Source organism: Schistocerca gregaria, chromosome 2 (genome assembly GCF_023897955.1).
Source record: "Schistocerca gregaria isolate iqSchGreg1 chromosome 2, iqSchGreg1.2, whole genome shotgun sequence".
In the NCBI taxonomy this organism is placed as follows: Eukaryota; Metazoa; Arthropoda; class Insecta; order Orthoptera; family Acrididae; genus Schistocerca; species Schistocerca gregaria.
The window spans coordinates 297114595-297142385 of NC_064921.1; positions in this window are offsets into that span (position 1 = coordinate 297114595).

The window sequence follows — 27791 nt, forward strand, 5'->3', positions numbered from 1 at the left end:
TTATATATAATACATTTGGGAGAGCATGAACATAATTCTAAGATATAAAAGGGATGGGCTAATTTTCGCATTTTGTAACTGATGGTATGCTGTTAAAATAGTGTGTTTTTTAACGAAAGTTGATCATTCAACAAATCTCTTGAATTTAGGTGAGAGTGTATATATATTCAATATTCTTATAAAAGGTTCATTTTGTGTTCTAAAGATGATAAATTAATTTGTCAAAACTGTTAAAGATAATTCAAAAATTTAGTTGCAACTGATGAAAGACATTTATCATGGAAAAAAATACTGCAGCTTCTATTCTCTTTTTGTCCAAACTATTTATCGTCCATGTTTCACTTCCATACATGGCTACAATCCATACAAATACTTTCAGAAACGACTTCCTGACACTTAAATCTATACTCGATGTTAACAAATTTCTCTTCTTCAGAAACGCTTTCCTTGCCATTGCTAGTCTACATTTAATATCCTCTCTATTCGACCATCATCAGTTATTTTGCTCCCCAAACAGCAAAACTCCTTTACTACTTTAAGTGTCTCATTTCCTAATCTAATTCCCTCAGCATCACCTGATTTAATTCGACTAATTCCATGATCCTCGTTTTGCTTTCATTACTGTTCATCTTACATACTCCTTTCAAGGCACTGTCCATTCCGTTCAACTGCTCTTCCAAGTCCTTTGCTGTCTCTGAAAGAATTACAATGTCATCGGCGAACCTCAAAGTTTTTATTTCTTCTCCATGGATTTTAATTCCCTCACCGACTTTTTCTTTTGTTTCCTTCACTGCTTGCTGAATATACAGATTGAATAACATTGGGGAGAGGCTACAACTCTGTTTCACTCCCTTCCTGTCCACTGCTACCTTTTCATACCCCTCCACTCTTATAACTACCATTTGGTTTCTGTACAAATTGTAAATAGCCTTTCGCTCCCTGTATTTTGCCCCTGCCACCTTCATAATTTGAAAGAGAGTATTCCAGTCAACATTGTCAAAAGCTTTCTCTAAGTCTAGAAATGCTTGAAATGTAGGTTTGCCTTTCCTTAATCAATTTTCTAAGATAAGTCGTAGGGTCTGTATTGCCTTACGTGTTGCAACATTTCTGCGGAATCCAAGCTGATCTTCGCCGAGGTTAGCTTCTATCAGTTTTTCCATTCGTCTGTAAAGAATTCGCGTTAGTATTTTGCAGCTGTGGCTTATTGAACTGATTGTTCGGTAAGCTTCACATCTGTCAACAAATGCTTTCTTTGGGATTGGAATTATTATATTCTTCTTGAAGTCTGAGGGAATTTCGCCTGTCTCATACATCTTGCTCACCAGATGGTAGAGTTTTGTCAGGACTGGCTCTCCCAAGACCGTCAGAAGTTCCAATGGAATGTTGTCTACTCCTAGGGACTTGTGTCGACTCATGTCTTTCAGTGCTCTGTCAAACTCTTCACGCAGTATCGTATCTCCCATTTCATCTTCATCTACATCCTTTCCATAATATTGTCCTCCAGTAAATCGCCCTTGTATAGACCCTCTATATACTCCTTCCACCTTTCTGCTTTCCCTTCTTTGCTTAGAACTGGGTTTCCATCTGAGCTCTTGATATTCATACAAGTGGTTCTCTTTTCTCCAAAGGTCTCTTTAATTCTCCTGTAGGCAGTATCTATCTTACCCCTAGTGAGATAAGCCTCTGCATCCTTACATTTGTCCTCTAGCCATCCCTGATTAGCCGTTTTGCAGTTCCTGTTGATCTCATTTTTGAGACGTTTGTCTTCCCTTTTGCCTGCTTCATTTACGGAATTTTTATATTTTCTCCTTTCATCAGTTAAATTCAATACTTCTTCTGTCACCCAAGGATTTCTACTAACCCTCGTCATTTTACCTACTTGATCCTCTGCTGCCTTCACTACTTCATCCCTCAGAGCTACCCATTCTTCTTCTACTGTATTTCTTCCCCCATTCCTGTCAATTGTTCCCTTATGCTCTCCCTGAACCTCTACACAACTTCTGGTTTAGTCAGTTTATCCAGGTCCCATCTCCTTAAACTCCCCCCTTTTTGCAGTTTCTTCAGTTTTAATCTACAGTTCATAACCAATAGATTGTGGTCAGAGTCCACATCTGCCCCTGGAAATGTCTTACAATTAAAATCTTGGTTCCTAAATCTCTGTCTTACCATTATATAATCTATCTGATATCTTCTAGTACCTCCAGGATTCTTCCATGTATACAACCTTCTTTTATGATGCTTGAAACAAAATATCTAATACATTTAATTAAAAGTTAATTATGCAAGAAGCAGAAACACTCATAATTTAAAGGTGACAGTTTGCATATAAGATGTCTTACCTCCACTAAATACAGTGTAAAAAGATTCATCTTTTGAGTAGCCCAAAATTATTGGTTTACATCTTCTAACTATATGACGTTTGTTATTTGTCTTAAGTGCACATGCACACAATTTCTGTTCTAATTAATATCCCTAAACTGTTAGATATAGAATAATGTGTTTGGTTTGAAGGGAACCAGAAACGAAAAAGCTAGCATTTAAATCATTTGTCAGATTTGCAACTTTTTTAATTTTTCGAGTGGTGGTTGATTTCCTGTATTTTAAGTGTTGTATGCACTTTAGTTGGAGAAACGAGGTTTTTGGAAGCACGAGTGAGTTCTCACTCGGCGTCATTTTGTGTCCCTCATTTGACCTTTGTGGAATGGTGCCAGGCAAAGTGCTGGGGAGCTGAAGGGAGTATACAGTGCGGTTTCATACTTGTAAAACTGATAGCATTCGGGCGGCAAGTGAACGCATGAATACTTTAAGTCATTTGTGCTTAGAATTATTCCATGCTGTATGGGACATAGCCTCTGAGAATTGGCTGAAATTTTAAGTCACGAGTGCTAGAGAGTCTGCAACTTCAAAGTTTAACATTTTTCAGTTGCAGTTTGGAATTGATTCTCGACAGAGTGCAGGAATCTACTAAAGACTTCGCGAGTGAGACCTAATTGGTAGGTAGTCAGAGAGCGCACAGGAAGAGGTTGAGGTTGTGGTTGGGGCCGTAAACAGTTACTGTGAGTTGTACAAACACACAACATTATTTTCCTAAGAACCACTTATTTACACATTGGCTTAAAAGATCACAACTAAACAATACGGCTGAAGGCCTAGTTAAAGAAAACTTGAGATGCTTTCTGGGCTGAAGACCGAAAACCACACAGCAACACAAGAATGGCTGAAGGCATTGCTTAGAAATCAAAAGAATTAAAAAAAAATTCTTTTAAAAATCATGCAATGAAAACAATTAACGGCTGAAGGCCTACACTTCACGTCTGAAGGACAACTATAGTTAAGGCACATTAATAAATTATACTTTTCTAAGCAAGAAAATTTCCTTTTAAACTTACATCAGAACTGCCGAAGCCTGATTAACTTATTGCATGGCTGAAGGCCACAAACAGATCTGAAACAACGGCTGAAGGCCTGAACAACAAGTCAAATAAATAATGTAGAATAAACTCCTTGCTCCTTACTAAAAATTTCCCTTTAGGGAATACATACAACTGAAGACCTTATTAAGGGGTTCATGCAAATCCTCGGCATATGGCCACACATAACGCATGGCACAACTGACGGATTAGGGCCTGGATTACAAAAAATTCCAGATAGAGCACTTTGCAAGAATTTAAAAAAATTTTAAAACCATCAGTGCTCAAATTTAAATTTAACACGGCTGAAGGCCATTATGTAAAATTTAAAAAAAAACTTAATTAATACACGTCCAAAGGCCTTGCACAATACCTCAACTAAAATGAAAATCAGAATTTAAAGCAAACAGAACAAGTGGTCCTCAAAAGAGTTCCAAGGGTCAGCCTGGGAAAGCAGCTTAAGCTTAGGGTGAAGTGAGACAGGTAGCCAAGAGTTGCAGTTAGATAATCGAATGGCAACCCAAACTAGGGACGGCCCAAGGACCGACCAACAATTTAACCAATTCCCTTCCGTCCGACCAACGGCACAACGATGGAGAATACCGGCCAAGGACGAGAATACGAACCGCACTACGCCCTGAGAAATTGGCGTCTAAAAACAGGCAGGGGAACAATAACCACTCTAAGCAAATGTGAACCAAACAACTTTAAAGGCTGTCTAACTACACGCCGTGCTGGAGAGCAACAACACAACGAGGAAAAGGCATGCTGCCTACAAACTACACTAACGATCAGAGCAGGCAACTGAAGCGTAAATGGCCAAAGGGCAGAAAATACCGCTGGAGCACTTCACTGATAAGTAACACTCAATGTAATAATTAATCGTAACATAGGAAAACGGTTGCAAGATTTCGCCGACTCCAACACATCATATGATGCTGATAGCCCGAATGGCCAAGGGGGCAACAACCCACAAATGAGCGAAGAGATGTCACAATAGTTGAGGTGTCACACACATTAACTGATGACTCAACTTCAGCGTCCAGGTTCCGAGCGACAACGGACGTTGTCGCTCTCGCATCTAGCGCCTCACGATCTGACAGAGCGTGCACACCGCCAGCGACCCCGTCCTGGCCTTGCTCTGAAAAGACTTGCTTGCTGCTCGGGGCCAACCGACTCACTCAATCCACCACGCAGACAGCATTAAAATAACTGCTGAGTCAAATCGCACTAGCCACACACGGTTCCGCGAAACACTTCACAAACAACTGGAACAATACTAAAACCAGTCACTGTGCAACAACAAGAACGAATCACAAGTCGACACACAGAGAGAACCCAGAAGTGGTTGGCGACCAAATACACATCATCAGATAAGATGACCGACCCAACGACCAACCAACGGCCGTCCCTGATCAAGTGTCCTTCCATCGGACAGTGCATGTTTGTTGTCAGCGGTCGGGCGAGTATTGGATGTGCAGACCTCACTGGAGCTCCATCCCGACCACGACCCGGAAATACTAGCAGTCGCTCCAAAGGTAATAAGACAGTGATTTTGTCGATGAGCGCTGCTGCTGCCACACATGGGTAGGCAGGCCAGCAACTTAGGTACGCCAGGAAATCGAATAAGAAACAGGACGGCGGTACCACAAAGACAAGATGTCAAGTAATAAACAGCACGAACACGAGTCACGCACGGCTCAGTGAATTTTAGTATTTTGTTCGCCATAGTAGGCTCGATGCATCTATGAACTGGCGAATAATTCGTGTTTAGGTTAACGATATGGGACTCTGTTGTTCGCATACCAGTGATGATAAACTAGTATTTGAAGAATCTCCTGGCCATTATAATCACGCATATATGCAAGCTTAACTGCATTTGAGAATAATTGTTACCTTTACACCTTGTTTAAATGAATTACTTTAGGATCACCATTCTCATCAAATTCAATATTTGATTAAATGTATCAGTTCATTCAACGTAACCCTTCGGTGAGTCTTCACCAGTTATTCATAAGAATATAATAAATTTATAATTTTTATTATTATTCTCGTTTTATTACCACTTGTTCTTGTTTAAGGTCTCTGATTACGTATCCTTGATGGGACAATTAGGCTGAAGGATGACCTATTACAATCATTTACTGCTAGTTTAGCTGCTTGGCATGAAAGCAGACATGTAAGCCTTGACCCTATGACTATGTCGGGCAAAAATTCTAAACGGAGCCTTGCAACAGTGTGTAACGCTTAATTTTGGCTCAGAGATTTTATTTAGTAAATAGCACCAGTACAGGTCGGTCGCAATACGCAATCACAAAAACTACAACGCGAACACAGATGCGACATTCGTCAAGTGGAAATCTACTGTGTCGTGATTGTTGACGCTTCGGGAATACCATCGTTGGGACGTTCTCGCGTTGCACTCAGGGAACCCATATACGAGGTGAATATTGGCAAACTCTTCAACAATACACCTAACAATCCTGCTGTGTTTCGCTTATGAATCACGGAACTCAGCGTTCCTGGATGCACATAAGAGGGTGAAGAATAAACTGGGCAGTACTGTTATCTACAGTAAGAGCCCTTTTAGCAATCTCATATGTTTTCTGTTATAGTAAATAATTCGGCTTTACTGCGCTGGGACGAAGATCAATGAGCACACTGCAGGACTAGTGAATAAGATCTTAGACTCTTTAATTACATCTGTGATTGACTTGCTAGCCAGTGTTATTGAAGGCATAGTAGCCAGCAGTTTACTCTTTAAGAGGAGGTTTACTATCTTTGGCCCGAAAAAGCATGTTATTTGCGAATTTTTTCTTCAGGATGTGTTATAGATATTAATGTAAAATGTGGTCAAAATGTTTATTGATATTTACTCTACAAACCAGAATTTTTTCGACCGGAAATGTCGAAGAGCAAAGGCGGAAATGCCATCGGTACGAAACAAAATTTCGATGTAGACCTACACGCGCGTTATGTCACAGGTCAGCTGGCTCGACTGAAGTCAAAATTGAGTTGACGTTAGCGAAGAATATAAGATTCTTTATGAGTTGTACCTCGCGTAAGTTATTTGGACCATACGAAACAAAATGGCGGCCATTTGAACAAAATAGGGTTTTTTTCTACTTCATCAGTGAAGCAAAAATATTTATAGTTGATGGATCGGATGGTACAACTCCTAAAAAATTTAGTTAACTTCATCGGAAACAAAGAATCATGCCAATCGGTTCAGTAGATTTGAAGTTACCATACCGTACGACAAAAAAAGTCGTTTCGATAAAAACGCACTTGACGTTTTGACTATATATAAATACAATATTATGCAACTTACGTTCAATCTGCTATCCCGGATCCATAAACTAGTACTTCCCCTTCCTCGTAGATGGCGTTCTGCTCGATCTGGGCCATCCTGCGCTGCTCCAGAGCCGCTCGTACGGCCGGTGACAAGCGGTTTTCGGCCGCTTGAATCCGGTGGTCGTCCGAATGGTTGGCGAACTGCGTCGAATAGAGTCCCAGGGTAATGTCAATCGTTGTCGTGGTCTTCAGAATTGCTGAATACCCTTCACTGAAGCTCACTGCCAGGAAAGCACAATCTCCACAGTTGCAAATGCTTGGGGGCTAACTCCAAACACAAGCGTTCAGACTTTCATTCGAATTTTGTGTGTTTCCTCCCAAGAACCGGTACTCGTCCTCCTAAAGGGCCTCGTAACTTGGATGAATCACTTTCTGAGCTTCTTTGGAGAGCGCCTGGTCGTGTTGATATTCGTCCAGATGTCTGGTAGGCTCTGCAATGCGCCACTTGGCCAACTAGTTTCCCCAGCCGGACAGTTTTGGTGTTCTCGAAAACTTCCGGAAATACGTTGCCCGAATTGCCTTCTTCATCTGTTCTAGCGAATTGGATGCCGTCGGATTGCCAAGCCGTTGCACGTCGTAAGCTCTTTGATCACTTGATCACTTGATCATTGGGCAAGCACATAGATTAATTTTTCACAGCTACAAAGTCGAAGTTCCCGAAAAAAACTGGTGCGTGAAAAAGGCTGCTTTCAGGTAGGAGCATTTTTTTGTTCAACCGCGAATAACAAACATTTCCGTTCCGTATTCGGAAAAACCGTTTCAAGGGTGGATTCTAAACACTTTTATGAATCCAAAAACTCAATTTAAAAAAGTTAATTTTTTGAACCAAAAGATAATAAAACTCCCCTTAAGACAAAGTGATCTGTAATTTTTGAGGTTGGGAGAAAGTGTGGAGTACCTTATTATGGAGATGAAAACTCATTCGTTTCTTTCTTGTTCTTTGTATTGATGGAGACGATTCTGGAGGAATTTTGAAGGTATGCTTTGTAATTATAAATGAGGGAATTATGTAATTGTTAGTCTTCTTACACTGTCCTGTCTTTTCCTCGACAATCAGTATTTGATTTCTCAAGAAAGATTTTCCCATGATTCATAGTATACTTGTAAAGATGTTGCCATGGTCGCATTGCACTTCACGCCACACGAAGTCACAGATTGTTTCTGACAAACAAAAATTTAGAGTGGATTATTTATCTTTAACTGCTGCATCTGGTAATTAGTATTTGCTTTTGAGAACGTCAGTACTCCAGATGCGAAAACAGCATACTGAGCGAGAAGTAAGTCCCTTTCTTTCAGGGTAGATCTTACCTTGTATTCTTGCGCAAACAATGTGTAGTCAGGATTGTCATGTGTCACACTAGCTAGTACATTAACTATCAGTAAACGGTCTTGGTAATTTCAAACAGCTATTTTCTGACGAGTAGAGCAGTAATTTAATAATGAGCGCAGTGATTTAATTTTGAGTGCATATTCTTAGTCAAATATTGCACTTCGTATCCCGCAACGTTCATAATTTACTTCGGTACTGAGTTTTAGTTGCATAGTTAAATAGTTATGAACACACAATTACTTTCTGTTGACATTTAATTAGATTTATTTTCTTTACTTCATATTTTGCTTTTCATGAAGTTTAAAGTTTTATTACATGACACTGATCACGTGCACAACACAAGGCCAACTAACAGTTTTTCTGAGCAGTTGATTGCGTTATCTAAAGCACACGTTACATGAGGAGAAAGTTTTTTTTTAAAAAAAAAACAATCAAGATATCCAGTGTTCTCACATACAGAATTTTTTGTAAGCTTGCAGCCTGAATGAATCGAGCACTTTTGTTTCCAAAGTAGACCATGTATACCGTCTGCATTTTCTTTGTGATGTAATTACAGATACAAAGATGAACTGAGATTAGAAATCAAAGGCAATACAGTTACTCTGTAACGATCAGCCGGGAACAACACGTCCTTTAGGCCTTCACCGAAACCTCTGAGCAACCTCCGAAATATCTCAGTTGCCATGGTCACAAGCATACGTTATTGCATTGCTCTCGATACGAAGGTGTAGCAGTACTGACGACTTTTTGAAACTTGGATAAATATTCAGACAGCTAGGAAATAATCACTAGAAAATGCTCCGATGTCCAACCTTTTGATGGGTTGTTGTGGAATTTTACGCTGTTGATGGTGATTCTTCTGTCTGGCTGGTACATTAAGTTCGGCCGATGCATTTTGGTTAATTTAGACGCGTAAGTTACATGCCGTCACAAAGTTTCACTCTCTCTCTCTCTCTCTCTCTCTCTCTCTCTCTCTCTCTCTCTCTCTGTGTGTGTGTGTGTGTGTGTGTGTGTGTGTGTCTTTCTCTCTCCCTTTCTATCTCTCCGTCTCTCTCTCTCTCTCTCTCTCTCTCTCCCTCTCTATGCATAAGGTTCATCGTTTCACTACACTGAATGCGGAATTTCCATTGTAATTTGCGCCAAACAGTCACACTTAAGACTCGCATTGGAACTTCTAGGGAAATTCTTAAGAATTTGCAGTTACTCACTCACGAATATGTGATATTCACTTTATGTCACTCCGTAAAACACAGCGATGAATCAATTCTGTTATAAAGTTTTGTTCCGCGCAGAATACGAGACAGTATCCATATCTCAGATTCAGTAGTGTTTTGTTTAGATTTTGTCTCTTATAACTGCTGTCATTATTCATAAAAAGCAAAGTAGTAAGGAGACACTTCTTCCTAAATCAATGTCTACAAAACACACACAAGCAGTGAAAGCCATACTGCAGTATTAATTAAAGGCATTAGAGACTGTACAAGTGCATCCATTCATATCTTATGTAATGGAGTGGACTTCAGTGCAGAAAAAGGAAGGAGTGAAAGAAGGAAGATTAGGGTTTAATCTCCCGTCTAAATTAAGATCATTAGAGACTGACGACAAGTTATCGGGATGGAAACTATAGGAACCATCGCAGCATTTGTCTGGAGCGGTATAGGGAAATCACTTAAAACTTGAATATGGATGCTCGGATTCAGGTAAGGGCACTGAACTTTTACCTTCCCCTTTACAGTTTATATCGAAGTCTTCCACGAGGAAACAGAAGTTTTCGTGGTGTTTTACAATCTGGCAGCAGCGTACAATGAATTGGGGTTTCCTGACATGTTATAGTACTTGGGTTCTCTTAACCTTCTCACAGCTTTAGGCGGGAACTCACATATAGTGACCGGACATATGAATTTAAAACTTTTTCGGAGAGCTCAGCTACGTCGTGGGAAGTAGGGCGTGCACGGTTGTTGGAACTGTATGCATTTATAATTCATATAATTTAAAGTCCCCCGCCGCCTTTTTCTGTGTGTATGTGAATACTAATCTCAGGAAGTATTACAGGCATTATATATGGTTTTCACTGACAGATTTACAGTGACAACCGTGTTTCTAAGTAATTCGTGCAAATTCGATGAGCTATGATGAATAAATTAATGTCCCTCCCGCTGCGTTTTTCTGCCTCTATCTGAAGGCTAACCTCAGGCACTAATTAAGCAATTTTATTACGGATTTCATTAGTACACAAGTTGATTTACGAGGGAGGTATGTGTGTATACTTTATTAGCGCTACTCCATGCAAGTCGCCCTGTAGGGGTGAGTATAAATGGCTGGTTAAAGCCGATATCGATATTATACTTCTGGATAACCAGTATTTTCAGTATCTCTTCGATCTCTTATAACAGCTATGTATTATGTTTTACTAATAACCGGATAAAAAAGAAAAGAACGAGATATAATTTAGCCATAGCAGCAATACTAGAATTTTTCCTTTTAAATAAATCGTAAAACAATACAATTAACATTTCCATTGCTTTGAAATATTGTGGTATTCTCAGTGCTATTTTAATAACAATGCTGGCAGGAACGAGTTCAAGTCTCGGTCGGGCACACAGTTTTAATCTGCCAGGAAGTTTCAACAACAAATATATCGCTTAAGAATCTGCACAGCACTGTTGAGACAATAATGTATCTATTACTGTGTGGCGTAGTCTGTTGGATGGTACACGTGTAAATGCAGTATGCCAGACTTACTCCACCTGATCTATGAGATATTTTCTCGCTGTTGACGACGTACTCTAGTCGTGTTACAGGATGGCATCATTATTAGTCTAAAAGCACTCGTATTTTACGAAGTGTGGTACCAGTGAAGTACAACGCCTCATTTGTTTTAAAAGATGATGAATGGGTGCAGACGTAACAAACTTGTAACGTCACGAAAGGAAAAACAGTTTTACAATAATAATAGAAAGTTACTGATCTATTGCCTTTGGCTACATAATACGCACTTGTCTGCTTGTAACTTTTGCAGTCAGAAACGTTAATATGCAGACTAAGTTCTTCAACCTTTCTTTTCATTCTTTAGCATTCACTATTCGAAATGCCTAAGTATTGGTGCGATCTTCGATTGTGACGTGATTTTTGATGAATTACAGTCAGTAGGAGAAAAGTAGTGACTTTTTGTGGTATTCAACTTATTACCTTTCTACAAAAGCCTATTTAATTTAGTGTTTTGTTGCTATGTGTCTTGAAAATGAAGGTGTAAAATTTTTTTGTCTTTGTTCGACTTCTACTTTTATTACAGGTTTATAATAGGAATTAAGAACCGAAAATGGGTTATTTCAGAAACCGGATATTTTGAATGGCTTTTGCATTCATGTTAAACTAGTGTTGAAAACATCGATTCAAACGAGAACCGGTTGCTTCAGCGATGACCGCCGTCCCTGTCAACCAGCTGTAGGTACCTAGTGCTACCCGTGTGAAACCAGGGCTAGTCGCTAGTTAGATATAATTCAGTATTTGGAGGTGATTCTAAACAAAGGTTTCGTAACGCTGCACCACGCTCACAGAGTGTCCAGTATTCTAGATGGCTAATGAATCTGAGGAAGTTGAAGAGACGAAATGCTGTATATAAAGGGGATATATACGGCAGGAAACTAGAATAAAACGTGTGAGAAAAGAAAAGATTAATAACTATTTTCATTTAAAACGGCAAGACCGTGATTAATATTTTGATTATATACTGATGAAGTTGTTCTGCTTCAAGCTATCGAACTAATTGGCAGCACAGCACAAAACCTGTAAATCGATCTTGCCTGTAAGGTATTATATTCATGTGGAGTGCCGGCCGGTGTGGCCGTGCGGTTCTAGGCGCTTCAGTCTGGAACCACGTGTCCGCAACGGTCGCAGCTTCGAATTCTGCCTCGGGCATAGATGTGTGTGATGTCCTTAGGTTAGTTAGGTTTAAGTAGTTCTAAGTTCTAGGGGACTGATGACCACAGATGTTAAGTCCCATAGTGCTCAGAGCCATTTGAACTATTTTTCCATGTGGAGCATGATCGACTCACTTTGCTGCAATACACTACATACTAAACGAGGAAATTTCGCATCTTCTTCTCTGAAACTGGAATGTCAAATTCTATAAATGAAACACGCTTCTTTCTTTGTTATTATTGTATGTTATGTGTTATTTGAGAATGTTCATTGTAAATTATGTAATCCTTGTCTGTTCCCATCGGAATGCTTGATAGCGGCAAGTCCACTTGCCTCTCTCCATTGTGGTGCTTATTTTCAGTGAGTCCTCTTGTCCCTTCACAGTAAGTAAAATTTACAGTGCTTTTAAGTTGAGAACATGCACAAATTAATGAATGTTTCCAAATGGATGGTCGTCAGTTTAAGGATTTATCGTGAATCACAGTTGTGGTGAGAGGCCAGGGGACTCACCGAGATCAAGCGCCAGAGAGGTCAGAGGCAAAAGAACTCATTGATATCTGGCAGCCCGATGGGAACAGACAAGTATTACGTCCACGTCGTTATCGAACCACGGTCTGTCTTTTCTTATCCACACAATGTTGGTCGGCACGTACATATCCAAAATGTATTCTACTATGCTCTTGAACTTTCTCCATTCATGCTCAACATTGTCAGTGCAGGAGATGAAATTTTCGTGTTGATCTGTCACGTAATCTCGGATCTGTCTCCTGTACATAATGCTTAACAGAAAGCTCTTCCTACCTTTCTTCGTATACCTCTTTATAGCATTATTCAGTGTAGCTGTAACGGTCTTACGTTCAGATCTGCTTGTCACCAGTACATCTCACAAGGAACACCTTGTGTGCGATGTCGCAAAAGGTCAGTTATCCTTACGGCATTCGGTGCCTTATATATTGTCTAGCATGCAACCACAATAATGGTTACTAATGACAACAGGCGACGGGAATGGGGGTATCCAATGGTGAGAGCAGCATTGCAAGGTACGGAGCGTAGTCGAACTACTTAGTCGACGAGTAACTCGCAACAGTGCTACAACGCTAGCGGGGTTGATACTTAGCATTGCAATGACAACGATAAAAAAAGCAAACATTGCATTATACATACGACAATAGCTGTCGAAATTGATATTCCGTCAGAAAGGAACCAAAGGAATATCACAGAGTGAGAAAGAAGCGGCAGATGAAATATTAGCATTTCTGCAAGATGAGTCAGTGGAATGGGTGGTGTCGTATACGCTCGCCTGTGCGGGTAATATATATGAGGAGTGCAATGAAGACGATATGTGCTTAACAAGTGTAAGTGATACAGATGTCGAGCCAAGTAGTTCATGATCCTTGTTGGATGAGCAGCCACAAATCCCGTCTCCAGTGAAGCATAGTGAAGGGCAGTAGTTGTCCAAGTAGCGGGTACTGAGCATAATTACGTACATAGCAGATCATTATCAGCATAGTAAAAAGCAATTTAGAACATATTTAGAATAATCGTATATGTACTATACGATCGTATAGTAAATAAGAAAATTTACAGATATTCATGGGAGAATAAGGCGCACTTGTTACAAAAACGGTTGTTTGCGGTTTAAAGGCTGCTCGACACAATTTATAGGTTATGCGTGATAGTTGCCTACTACGTTATGCATACGATATTCCGCGTGACACATATTGCAGTGACTTCAAGGGAAGCAGTGGATCGTTGCATGGCTTCAAACAGAGCTACGTAATTGGAAGACGTAAGATAACTCAATTTGAAACAAAGCGTCAGTTGCACGACCATAGTGAACGGGGGAATCTGCCAGAAAATTTGTAGATGAGATAAAGAAACTTATCTCATTCTTCAGTAAGGAATTTGCTTTCAACTCCGAACAGTCGCGATTTGAAGAGGAAATGCATATGAAAATAGCCCAAGTAACAAGAGAGTAGTATCAAGATGAACAAACATCAATGGCTTACCGCATTCGTATACAGTCATACCGACTGAAAATCTGGGCCACAAATTGGCTGCAAAGTTAGTTATTGTGCTGCAAAAAGTTGGAAAGGCTCCTCCTCCTAAGATTCTTTCTTTCTCATGTGCGTGATCTTGCAAGGGCAGTAGGAAATATTTACTTCACAGCAAGGAAAAGTAGAAGAACGGGCGTAAGAGAACTACAAATAAGTTATGGCACTGAGCAGTATGGGACTTAACAGCTATGTTCATCAGTCCCCTAGAACTTAGAACTACTTAAACCTAACTAACCTAAGGACAGCACACAACACTCAGTCATCACGAGGCAGAGAAAATCCCTGACCTCGCCGGGAATCGAACCCGGGAGCCCGGGCGCGGGAAGCGAGAACGCTACCGCACGATCACGAGCTGCGGACAAATATGTTATGAGCACTGCTTTTGGCCAATAGCTGGTCAAAGTAACTTGTTTTTGCTTGCTTCCTGGTCTGCGTGTAAATGTCATACTCCTTTAGAGCAGACTATCCCTCCTGAACAGTATGTAACACGGCAATTCATGCGACCTGGAGCCACTGGACAAATTCAACCTGTGGATGAAATGTTTCGAGAGGATCGTCAAATCTCTTTTCCATAATAGCAGGTTTCGAGGTTAGGCCTGCTACTGTTTGCCTGGTTTCTGCGGCGTTGTTATAATAATAATTGTTATTATATGTGTTATTTTAAAATTAGATTATATTTGTAATTCCCCTTGTTACATATGTGTAACATCGGGAATTTGTAACATTATTTTTATCATACATTAATGTTTAGCACGAATGTCTGACATACCATTATGTAACAACGTCAGGAATGCATTTGGTTTCGTTACAATGGAAATTTAGTGTCTCAGCTTCTTTGTCTTCAAACAATACTAGCATCAGTACCGTGATACCAGTAAGGAACGGTTACATGGCGGCCAGGCCTTTGACTTTCATTAATAGCCTACTTCTTCTTACCTTGTGCTAAATAAACTACGTTCTCAGTTCTTTATCACATTGAAATGGATAACTGGTTAAAAAAGGTTTAACAAAATTCCAATATAGTGTTATGTGAAGAAGTTCAAAATGGCTGAGCACTATGGGACCTAAAATCTGAGGTCATCAGTCTCCTAGAACTTAGAACAACTTAAACACACATCCATGCCCGAGGCAGGATTCGAAACTGCTACCGTAGCAGTCGCGCGGTTCTGGACTGAGGAGCCTAGAACCGCTCGGCCACCGCGGCCGGCCTGTGAAGAAGTCATTGAGCGTCTAGTGATATGTGTCAATCCTTCAAAAATGAACCATGTGTAAACAAAAGAAAGTACGATGATAATTACATTGGGTTGGGACTTTCATGTATTGTTAACAATGGCTATCAAGTACCCATAGTTTGTTGTTTGTTGCGAAATTCTTGCTAACTGTAGTCTGAATCCTTCTCTATCGAAACGCCATTTAGAAACTAAGCACCATACCCACGAAACCATGTCGTCTAATTTTCTTTACACGAAAAGCGAAAGAGAGGATAAATGATTTAACTACTTTCGTATTAGCTAAAAACTGACAATGAGACTGCTGGGCCTATGTAGTCTGGTCTCTTCACCCCCCACAAACCAATTAACCAATGAGATTTGCTCTTAAAGCGTCTTATCGCACTATGGAATTACTAAAACTGCAAAAAAATCATTCAGTAGCTCAAGATTTATTACGGCTATGTGTAAATGATGTAGTGCAGTGCATGTCTGGAGAATTTTTCACAGAAAAGTCAGTATGGTACCATTTTCCGACAACCCGATCAACCACCAAATTAAAAACACGTGAAATTACACTACAGGCCATTAAAATTGCTACACCAAAAAAAGATGCAGATGATAAACGCGTATTCTTTGGACAAATATATTATACTAGAACTGACATGTGATTACATTTTCACGCAATTTGGGTGTATACATCCTGAGAAATCAGTACCCAGAACAACCACCACTGGCCGTAACGACGGCCTTGATACGCCTGGGCAGAGCCTGGATGGCGTGTGCAGGTACAGCTGCCCATTCAGCTTCAACACAATACCACAGATCATCAAGAGTAGTGACTCGCGTATTGTGACGAGCCAGTTGCTCGACTACCATTGACCAGACGTTTACAATTGTTGAGAGATCTGGAGAATGTGTTGGCTAGGGCAGTAGTCGAACATTTTCTGTATCCAGAAAGGCCCGTACAGAACATGCGACATGCGGTCGTGCGTTATCCTTCTGAAAGGATCAAATGAAGGGTAGAGCCACATTTGAAATGTAACGTGCACTGTTCAAAGTGCCGTCAATGCGAATAAGAGGTGACCGAGACGTGTAACCAATGACACCCCATACCATCACGCCGGGTGATAGGCCTGTATGGCGATGACGAATACACGCTTCCAAAGTGCGTTCACCTCGATGTCGCCAAACACGGATGCGACCATCATGATGCTGTAAACACAACATGGATTCATCCGAAAAAATGACGTTTTGTCATTCGTGCACACATGCTCGTCGTTGAGTACACCATCGCAGGCGCTCCTGTCTGTGATGCAGCGTCAAGGGTAACCGCAGCCATGGTCTCCCAGCTGATAGTTCATGCTACTGCAAACGTCGACGAACTGTTCGTGCAGATTGTTGTTGTCTTGCGAACGCCCCCATCTGTTGACTAAGGTATCGACACGTGGCTGCACGATCCGTTACAGCCATGCGGATAAGATGCCTGTCATCTCGACTGCTAGTGTTTCGAGGCCGTTGGGATCTAGAACGGCGTTCCTTATTACCCTCCTGAACCCACCGATTCCGTATTCTGCTAACAGTCATTGGATCTCGACCAATGCGAGCAGCGATGTGGCGACACGACAAACCGCAATCGGTATAGGCTACGATCTGATCTTTATCAGAGTCGGAAACGTGATGGCACGCATATCTCCTCATTACGCGAGGCATCACAACATCGTTTCACCTGGAAACGCCGGTCAACTGCTGTTTGTGTATGTAAAATCGGTTGTAAACTTTGCTGATGTCATCACGTTGTAGGTGTCGCCACCGGCCCCAGCCTTGTGTGAATGCTCTGAAAAGCTGATCATTTGCATATCACAGCATCTTCTGTCGGTTAAATTTCGCGTCTGTAGTACGTCATCTTCGTGGTATAGCAGGTTTAATGGCCAGTAGTGTAGGTGGAAATTGAAATTTTGGAAAGAATTCGTGCCAGTCCTTCTTTTGCGAGTCTACGTGACGAATCAACTGATGTTCCCAATTTTCCCATTATGTTACTTTTCGTCCGTTATATTAATGGGATTTCTGCAGAAGAGAATCTACTATGCTGCAAATCCCTTAAAGAGAGAACTATAGGAGGAAATATATTGAAGTTAACCGATGAATGCTTTCGTGAAAATTCAATATACTGGATCCGCTGTGCAAACATTTGTTCAGATGGTACGAAATCTATGACAAGTTGTTATGCTGGACTCGTTTCTAAAGTGACATCGGTATCTCCGAACGGTTTTTGGACAGACTGTTGCACTCGGAGACAGACTCTTGTTTCTAAATCTGTGCTCGACGATGCAATGAAAATAATTAATCTTATTAAGGCTCGACCTACAAATTCCCGCATCGTTGCAGTGCCTCGTGAAGAAATGAGAAGCATTTATATGCGTTATTGTTTCACGCTGTGGTTAGGTGGTAATCATCCGGTAGACGGACGGTACGAGTTTAAAGGCGAAGTATTCATTTTTCCAACCAGCCATGCCTTTCACACAGCAAAGGACATGGGATATGAAATCTGGCTTCATGTTTTAACTTATTTGACAGAAATTTTTTCAGGAATTAACAGTTGTTTAAACTTATCTCTCTACAGGTTCAATATAAACGATTGTATTGTGCCAGACAGTATAGAATTATTCATTAAGAAACTTAATCTTTGGGAAACGTGTTTCAATAGGAATCAAACCGAATGTTTGATACCCTTCAAGAGTTCCTGCCGGAAAATCATCTTTCTTATGACGAAAATGTCAAGAACATAGTTAAAGAACGTTTGAAGGGACTTGGAAACAACTTCAGAGAATATTTCCTTGCTGTTTCCAATAATAACAACTGGATTTGCAATCCCTTCGAAGAGTCAACGATTTTGAGAACCTACATTAACCATAAATGAAAAAGAGTAGCTTCCTGATATTTTCACTGGGTTTCAGTTACAGAAACAAAGGAACTCGCACTCAAGGAGTTCCCTGTAAGAAGTTATCTTCACGCCGCTCGACTACAGGCGATATTATAGCCAAGACTGCTCGTAACCAATATAAATGTCAGGGGAACCATGCAATGATCTTAGCTGACATATTTCTCAGTGTCTGTCAGCTGTTTGTTTCTGAGTGAGTATCGATGTTCCACGAATCTCTCTATCACCACGGGATATGAAATTGAGTTCTACGCGCCTCGTCATTAACTTGTTTTTGAAACTTGAAACTTCCTGGCAGATTAAAACTGTGTGCCCGACCGAGACTCGAACTCGGGACCTTTGCCTTTCGCGGGCAAGTGCTCTACCATCTGAGCTACCGAAGCACTACTCACGCCCGGTACTCACAGCTTTACTTCTGCCAATGTCCGTTTCCTACCTTCCAAACTTTGGTTTTTTGGTTAAGTTTAAAGGGGTTCCCAGAGTTAACTAATAAAACCACAACGATTTTATTACACTTTCCGCCCATGTACTTGTGTCAAAACTCGTGCCCTTTATGTGCCTATTTAGAAAATAAGTACAGAAAGAAGCTTAGTGCTGAAAGTGATTAGGGAATTTATTTAACCTTTTGTGGTTCCTAACTTCAAAGCCCTGTGCCATGGAAGATAGGCGCAACCTTCTCACTGAATTCCAAGTAAGTGGTGATGAATTACAATGAAAACTTTTATTTATTGTTGTGTAACTTTATCTTGAACATCAAAAAAAGCAAAACGACGATAATGGAATGTAGTCGAATCAGGTGATGCTGAGGGAATTAGATTAGGACATCGGGCATTTAAAGTAGTAAATCAATTTTTCTATTTGGAAATCAAAATAACTGATGATGGTCGAAGTAGAGAGGATATAAAATGTAGACTGGCTATGACAAGGAAAGCGTTTCTGAAAAAGAGAAATTTGTTGACATCGTGTACTGATTAAATTGTCAGGAAGTCTTTCTCAAAGCATTTGCATGATGTGTAGCCAGGTATGGAAGTGAAACGTGGACGATAAATAGTTTGGACAAGAAGAGAATAGAAGCTTCCTAAATGTATTGTTACAGAAGAATGCTGAATACTAGAAGGATAGATCACGTAACTAATTAAGAGGTACTGAACAAAATTGGGGAGAAGGGGAATATGTGGCAGAACTTGACTAGAAGAAGGGATCGGTTGGTAGGGAATGTTCTGAGGCATCAAGGGATCACCAATTTAGTATTGGAGGACAACATGGAGGGTAAAAATCGTAGAGGGAGAGTTAGAGATGAATATACAAAGCAGATTTAGAAGGATGTAGGTTGCAGTAGTTACTTCGAGCTCAAGACGCTTGCACAGGATAAAGTAGCATGTAGAGCTGCATCAAACCAGTCTCTGGACCGACGACCTCAACAACAACTTTTAAGCCGTAACCAGAGTAACTTTAGGTTTTTACAGTTAAGGATTGCTTTAATTTAAGGTTATTAAATCTTTTGCTTGGAATTAAATTTTTTGCATGTCCACTGTTTGTATATTTAAAACAAACAACAACTTTTAAGCCGTAGCTAGAGTAACTTTAGGTTTTTACAGTTAAGGATTGCTTTAATTTAAGGTTATTAAATCTTATGCTTGGAATTAAATTTTTTGCATGTCCACTGTTTGTATATTTAAAACTCAGTGGTTCACAGAAGGGGATGGAGCGTCGAAAAAGGTTCAGAACCGTTGCCCACGATATGCTCCACGGCTAACTGTTTCGAATTCGGTTGCATGCCATCACATGCCATCAGTTTTAATAACGTCGTTACAACAATGTGATTTTATACGCATTGTTTAAGAATGACTTCGTAGCTGAACGTCCTGCAAGGTTTGTAGCTCCCAAGCAGTTTACCTTAGAAACTGATGGTGCGAAACTTTATGATTTCTATGGCACGCCATTTTTCACTCGGTTTCATGGTGTAAGCTAATGGTTTGTTTTGAACATTTCCTGAATATCGACGATATCCATTTTGTGGTGTGTAATACACACATCCCCTAGAAGGTTGATCTCTGTGCCTCCCAGACACTCGTGATGCACACAGCCGATACTGCACGTAATTAATAGTAATATTTGCAAAATCATACCGTGATCTCACCCGACTTATTTCTCAGTACCTGCCAGCTGCTTAGGTTTGAATGGCTATTGATGCTTCACGAAGGTCTCTATAGGGACGTGATGTGAAATTTAGTTTCAGGCGCTGTGGTATGAGCAATATTTCCAAATTTTATTTCCATAGGAATACAAATACCTCATGGTGAGTGTTTTCATACACGCTTAATCAGATAGAACAAGTCTACGTACGCAAATTAATAAACAGATGGCGTAAGATATCGGCAGTTGATAAACTAATTGTCCAACACGCATAACAGGCTAGAGAATTACGAATACTAAATAACTCATAATTTTCTCCGGTTAAATTTTTATTTCCATTTGCAGAACGTTCGTGGAAAGGACTCTTCAGTTTGTTCTGAGATATTATTCGAGAACATCCTGTACTGTTAAGTCGAAGATAGAAAATTTATCGTCCTATTTATCTGGAGGTCATTGGAAATAGATCACTATTGGATTATAATCACTTGTGAGGTTTACTAAAGGAACTTTCGCTAGCCTAAATTAAGATTAAACTTGAGAAACATAACAACTTTACCCTTATTTTCCGTTTGAGTCGTTACACTGTAGAGCTCTGTGCACCAAATGTGTCGAAACAGTACGACTGAAAATGACGTGACTGTGGGCACAACAGAGCTCCTAAACTAATTTCAGGGCAAAGTGTGTTACCTCTCTCGCTCCTCGTGTGAACTACTCAGAAACGTGGCCTAAACGTCGCCTCCCAAAACCATTTTTCTGTATTGCAGTGGTGCTTGGATAGGGTGTGTCAGTTACAAGTTTTGTCTGCCTGAAATAATTATGCTACATAAGGAGAACTAAAAACGATAAAGAAATTGTTTGAAAATTACGTGAGACAATATTCTGACGTAGTTATTGCCACACACATCCTCGTCTAAAATATTAACATATACTCAGCTCACTCCAGCAAAATTTCGATAATGCTGTAGTCTTGAAACGTCTAGTAAATTCCTCATCGATTACGGATGAGAAATGTGTTGCGCATACTTTCTTGGCATTCGGATTTTCTCATTTCCATAGCCAGAGTATGTAGCAAATTTAACTCGAGGAAAGGTATTTGATCAGTTATGCTAACCATCGTGTGACAAATGGGGAAATATTTCTCAACATACTATGGCATATCATATGCATGCTGTGGCTTATACGGTTTTGTAGTGAGGTTAACAAAGTTCGCTCCTCATTTCTCCGCATTGTCACTAAGCGGACGTAATGGTTACGGCTTCTGTACACCTTTGGGTTGTTCTCTCACATATTATAATGTATTCTTTGCCTTTCGCGTCAGGTTAATTTCCGAGGCATATTCTTTACTGCACTGACAAATTTCTTTCTTCAATCACAGATTGTATGTTATCATTTTCTGTCTTGTTTCAGCTAAATATCTCCACTTGCAACAAGAATGTATTCGATGGAAGAAATTTCACCTATCAATTTCGTCGTCTTGATTTATTATTTCTGCTGTTTACCTGTGTGATTTTAGACCAGAGGTGGTCAAGGTTTTGACTAGCAGGCCATGTCCGGGCACGAGTGTCAAAACACACAACCTCGCTTCACATTTCCCCCACCGCCATGTCTCGCTGTATGGGCGCGAGGGAAGAGCGCAGATCAGTTGTACTCCAAACGACTTGGTTGTATATTTCACGTTTCTCAACAATATAGATCACAAACAAAACAAGATTACAGGATTAATTAATTGTTTTTGGCGCGCTGTAGGCAGTAGTTATATCTGGTACAAACTGGCGGCATACGGACATTTACAAGACAGTTCTACGGACTCAATTTGCCTTATAGTCGTGACTTACTTAGTTCCGTAAGGAAAAATGTCTTTCACAAAAATATTTCGATTGAAATACTGTAGCACTTCTGCAGCCTCATTATGGAGAATCGGAAATATACCCGAGAAAAGCAATATAGATGTCCTGATCAGTTTTAACGTAAAAAGATTTGTAATTAAAATTGGTGTTGTCTTGCAGGTCAGTCAGCTACATCTGCACATGCAAAGGGGCGTTGCCACCTAAAATGGCAAACAGTCTCTAAAACATCTCGAAAACAGATTTCAGATTGACAGTGTCCCAAAAACCTTTATAAAACTAGCTTTTTAATTTTTCCAAGGCAACAATGAATTCTTCACAATTCGCACTTTCTTTAATACCAGCGACCTTAGGGAACTGGATTGTCTTTGTCAGAATATGCCCCTTCTACAACGCAATTTTCTTTTCAAATGGATCCCCATCAAAGCAGAAATAAGGTATTTTGCTTGTCGTACAGTGGGCAGTGAGCAGTCAAATCTACCTAAAATCCATACTGGATTTTATGCCTTTTATCCCTGGATTCCCTTTTCCTTCAAAAATTCAACAATAGCGAGATTTAAATAGAAAAATCATTCCAGGCGTTTCCCTTGACTTAGGCAACGTAATTTGCAGTAATGTATAAAGCCCCATGCTCTTTGTTCAGCTCCGTTGAAAACTGTTACAGTCGACAATAGAATATTGAATGCAAATTCAGAAATTTTACTATTTGTACCACCAATTTTTTCAAGTGCCCCATGCCTGCAAATTTAGGGCAAAACGCTTTTGATGTATAGAAGAAGAATCCGGTCTGGCGATAGTTATAACTTTTTGCTCTTTTGTTGTCTTCAAAAAAATCAAATTCTTACTGTATGGTACTACTTTTGTAGCAAATAAGCAGTACCCGTAGCTTAGGCGAACTGAGAATCGTCATCCGACTCTCTCATTCCCATATATCTTAGAGGATGCTGACAATAGATCGCGGGACTACTCTTTTTTGTGTAAACAGCCACTGGACCAGTGAGCATCCTTCATGTAACGATCAAATAACGAAAGATGAACAGCGCTGACACCACGAATCTGCCGAACTCGGAGAGTAGTGGCGACCGCAGTATGCTAAATAATGAAATGTGGCTCTGGTGTGTGTGTGTGTGTGTGTGTGTGTGTGTGTGTGTGTGTGTGTGTGTGTTTGTGTGTGTGTGTGTGTGTATGTGTGTGTGTGTGTGTGTGTGTTGAACTGGGGACCAGGAAACGATGGAGAAGCTTCGTCCCGCCGTAGCCCGCAGTGGTCCACAAGCCGACAACAAGCCACGGAAGTCGACCCACCCCACCGCCGCCCCTACCGAAGCCAAGGTTATTGTGCGGTTTGGCCCCAGTGGATACCCCCCGGGAACGTCTCATACCAGACAAGTGTAACCCCAAATATTTGCCTAGTAGGGTAATTATGGTGTACGTGTACGTGGAGACAGTGTTTGCGCAGCAATCGCCAACATAGTGTAACTGAGGGAGAATCATGGGACCAGCCCGGCTTTGCCGAGACAGATGGAAACCGCCTCAAAATCCATCCACAGGCTGGCTGGCACACCGGACCTTGACACTAATCTGCCGGCAGATTCGTGCCGGGGACCGGCACGCCTTCCCGCTCGGGAAGCAGTGCGTTAGACCGAACGGCTAGCTGGGCGGGCTTCTGTTTCGGGTGCTTCCAAGACGGACCGGGCGAAGCCAAATGACAGGCGGGATCTTTGCCCACACACGCTTCGTACGTGAAGTCTGGCACTTCTGGGCTGGCCGTGCTTTAGACTAACGCCATCTCGTTTCCTCCCATTAAGTAACAGGTAATTTCTTTCCCTCAGACTTCTCAGTTGGAGTAAATACTGACTGGACACCAGTGAGCGAGCCTGCCGTCTAATGTAATTCATGCATGGCTGTTAGTTGCTCAGTCGAAGTAAAGAGGTTGGATGCGATATGGAAGAGGCCTGTGCAGTGGTTAAAGTTAATCACTTCCTTGGCCGTAGTCACTAACAGATGCTACTGTAGGGCTAACAACGAAGAATGTAGGTGGCATGATATAGTTCCTACTGTTTATTTTTATTTTATTTTTAGATTAATCAGTCTACTGGCTGATTTTTTGTGACCCACCACGATTTTTTCGTCTCAGAATAATTTACCCAGGAGCCTAGGTGACTTACAGGGTAAAGCCTCGTAAACTGTAATGCCTTTGAAATTGTACCGCTAACATATCCAGCGAACTGTCCACATGTAGATGTCGCATGTTTGACAGAAAGTGCATCAGGTTGTATCTAGCTGTGATTTGTGACCAGTTCGACCGACTGTTGATCATTTTGCCATTGAGTGTTTCACACGTATTTTATATTTTGAGGAAAGAAATATTTTTTTGTGGAATTAAAAATCTACACTCCTACAGGTATATCAAATGTATTTTAAACTTTTACAGCATATAACGTTACTTCCTCTGTGGTTACACAACTAAGAATCATTTAAAAACACCCTAGCCTCTGTACCGTAGGAAAGCTACTTTAAAAACTATGCGGTTGTCTTATAATCCGTACCACCACTTTTCTTACATATTTTAATGGTACATTTTAAAATAATGTTCACCGTGCGTCTTTTAACAATTAATTTCCCCTAGTTTGTGATCTGACGACTGTAGCACTGAACGTTTAGCTGCAGCTAATGGTGTAATCATGAAGTGCCTACCTCCATGCATCTCTAAAATGCCAGTAGATGTTGCGTTTTTTAAGCATATTGCAACTAAGTAGTTGACAACTGACTCTTAGGAGAGCCATATGGCTGGACTGCAGCCATACAAAATGCTATCAGTGCTTTCTCAAAAACTTGAATCTTGTCATTGGATGAGCACATTTGTCGAGATTCGGACTTCATGGCGTGGCCAATCTATAATCGGAAGTTAAAGGCGCAAGAAGAAATGAAAAACGAAGAAGTCAAGAACTCCCAGAAAAATGTAGACAAACGAATGAAATTATGGACTCAGAATCCTTCAACACCCGTAAAACAAACCTGTGGTACCAGAGCGTCAGTAGGCCAATAAGACATCTCCCCTATCCTAACTGTACAAAAGAGAATAAGAAGAATTGTCTACTGTTGAGATCACAGCTGGTCTTTACAAGCGGCTCTTGCTTTACGAAGAATCTGAGAAAAACCAAAGTATTAACAAAACTTCCAAAACATCAGTGGCAATACGTCTTCAAGTTGGTTCTGCAAGATCAGTGAAAATGACTTCCTTCCTTCTTGAAAGGATTAAGTTCCTCAAATATTGCATTTGGTTCCATACCCGGGGTGCGAAAATAACTGGAAACGAAAAAGTACTTTATTGTGATAGATACACACTTGAATAAGTAGCTAGTGTTGAAATTGTTCATTGTAAGTGCAAAAGTGGGCTAACATTTAAGATAATATGTATTAAGGGTCAAAATTTATTTACTAATGCCTTAAAACTGAAATAAGCATTAGTGATCTACATCCACTTCTACGTCTACATGACTACTCTGCAAGTGACACTGAAGTACAAGGCAGAGGGCTCACCGAATTAATTTCAGTCTTTCACTTTTGAACAGTGCGGGTAAAACAAACACTTAAATCTTTCCGTGTAAGCTCTGATTTTTTTTATTTTATTACAACAATCATTTCTCCCTGTGTAAGCCTGTGTCAACAAAATATTCTATAGTTCGGAGGAGAGCGCCGTGACGAAAACTTACTTTGCTTCAATAATTGTCCCCTCATTTCGCACATTATATTACGGCCACTTAATTCCCAGTTTTGCGATTATACAAAACGATGTACCCATCTTTAAACGTTTTTGCGTCCCCCGTCAATTCCGTCTGACAAAATCCCACACCACACAGCAATACTCTAGCAGAGGACGGAAGGATCTTTCTTTAGTAAACCTGTTGCATGATTTTAGGTTCCTGTCATTAAAATCCACTGCTTGGTTTGCCCTCCCGGCGACATTGCCGACGTGATCGATACAGTTTAAATTGTCGATAAATGTAATTCCTAGGTATATGGTTGAATTGACGGCCTTTAGATTTGGTAATTTATAGTGTGACCGAAATTTTAAGTGATTCCTTTTAGTACGCATGTGGATGACCTATGTCGTCTAAAAAAATTTTACAATTGTTCCCGATCTTCTGGTAATCAAATCTCTGTATTTCTTTCTGTAGTTGAGGAAAAGTTTAGAGATACAGTTTATAATAACAGCGACACAATGTGGAACACCAGGTCATACATTGTTCCAGCTTGCCCCTATCCGCCTATTGTATTACATATTTTAGTTGTAGAAAATTTACTTTTGCAAATTTAGGCTTTCGTGACAGAGAGAGGATGTTAGACGTTATTAGAATCGCATTTAGATCACGTGTAATAGGTTTCAGTGAAATTAAAATTAAGATGTTGAAAGTTGCAGAATTTATGAGACTTTACCCTTCATTTAAATCTCTTTCTCTTATAACGTTTCGCATTTGCGGCTAGATCGAGTACTTTAACAGTTGTCTATTCATCCTATACCTTCGTATAGTCAGTGTTTCCTACATATAACTTTCCTTCCTGATTTGCGGAGCACCACATTGTCTCATAACGGTACCGATAATTTTGCATCTGCAAAATCCAAACTCTTACGATTTCCATCTGTCCTTTTCTGGTTTTTGCACAACCTGTGATTCACTTCCACACAACAGTGTGCCCTGGAAGTAAACGAAGAATTTTTTTATCAGTTTGTGGCGTATATTTGGCGCCTTACTACGAGACATCTTCTTACGAGGAATACTATCTTTTCCTATGCTAGACTGTCTCGCGTGTCTTTATGAACTAATGTCTCACTTATCTTGTCAGTAGCAGCGGCCAAGCCAGGCTCAGAAAAGCAATCATTGCCCAGCTGATACCTCCCACCGCCTGGCTACGAGGAACGGGGGCTTCAGGCGACGTGGGAGGAATGTAATCTACATAGACATCTACATCTACATGATTACAATTATATGCTTAGCAGATGGTTCATCTAACCACCTTCAAGCTATTTCTCTACCGTTACACCCTCCAACGGCGCGCGAGAAAAACGAACACTTTAAATCTTTCCGTATGAGCTCTCATTTCTCTTATTTTATTATAGATCATCATGCCTCCCAATGTAGGTGCTCGCCAAAAAATAATTTTCACACTCTAAGGAGAATGTTGGTGGTTGAAATTTCATGAGAAGATCCTGTCTCAAAGAAAAGATAATTTATTTTAAAATGATTGTCAACCCAATGTACGTATCAATCCGCGGCGTTCTCTCCCAATCTCGCGATAGTACAAAACAAGCTGCACGTTTTTGAACTTTTTCGGTGTTTTCGTCGATCCTATGTGATGCGAATCCTACACCACACAATAGTACTCCAGAAGTAGTATTTAGTAGACTTGTTGGAGTCTGTGTTCTGCCAATCAGATGTAGTGTTTGGTTTTGCTTTACCCACAATATTATCTGTGCGATCATTCCCACTTAATGTAATTCGTAATTTTAATCCCTAAGTATCTACACTCCTGGAAATTGAAATAAGAACACCGTCAATTCATTGTCCCAGTAAGGGGAAACTTTATTGAC